This window comes from Cystoisospora suis, assembly GCF_002600585.1.
Source record: "Cystoisospora suis strain Wien I chromosome Unknown contig_6435, whole genome shotgun sequence".
NCBI lineage: Eukaryota > Apicomplexa > Conoidasida > Eucoccidiorida > Sarcocystidae > Cystoisospora > Cystoisospora suis.
In genome coordinates, this window is record NW_027159224.1 from 3,609 (window position 1) to 3,871 (window position 263).

Consider the following 263-nt stretch of genomic DNA (forward strand, 5'->3'; position numbering starts at 1 on the left):
TCTTTCTTTCTTCTTACCGAGAGCTTCAGTCCGTGTTCTTCTTCTATGCTTGTTTGGCTATAAGAATTGTAGACATGAGAAGCGCCCCGCGGTTTCGAAGCATAGCCGCTAGCTAGCTTGGAGATGCATGCACTTCCGTCTTGTACATTTTCATAGAGAATGAGGTGACAGGTATCCTGAAAGGTAAGATTCTTTTCCGGGTCAAAAGAGACACTTGAATGGATCTTGCCCCCTGTTCCATCTCCTCTTCTTTTTCTTTCTTT

At 44.1% G+C, this 263-nt stretch overlaps 1 protein-coding gene across 1 annotated transcript in view; it reads right to left on the reverse strand.

Moving 5' to 3' along the window:
- Positions 1–245, reverse strand: part of CSUI_009960 (uncharacterized protein) — a gene marked incomplete at its 3' end in the record, with an annotated part of 3,151 nt that extends 2,906 nt beyond the window's left edge. Inside the window, exon 1 of the mRNA XM_068070068.1 lies at positions 18–245. The remainder of the gene's footprint in view (positions 1–17) is intronic.
- Between the last annotated feature and the right edge of the window lie 18 nt (positions 246–263).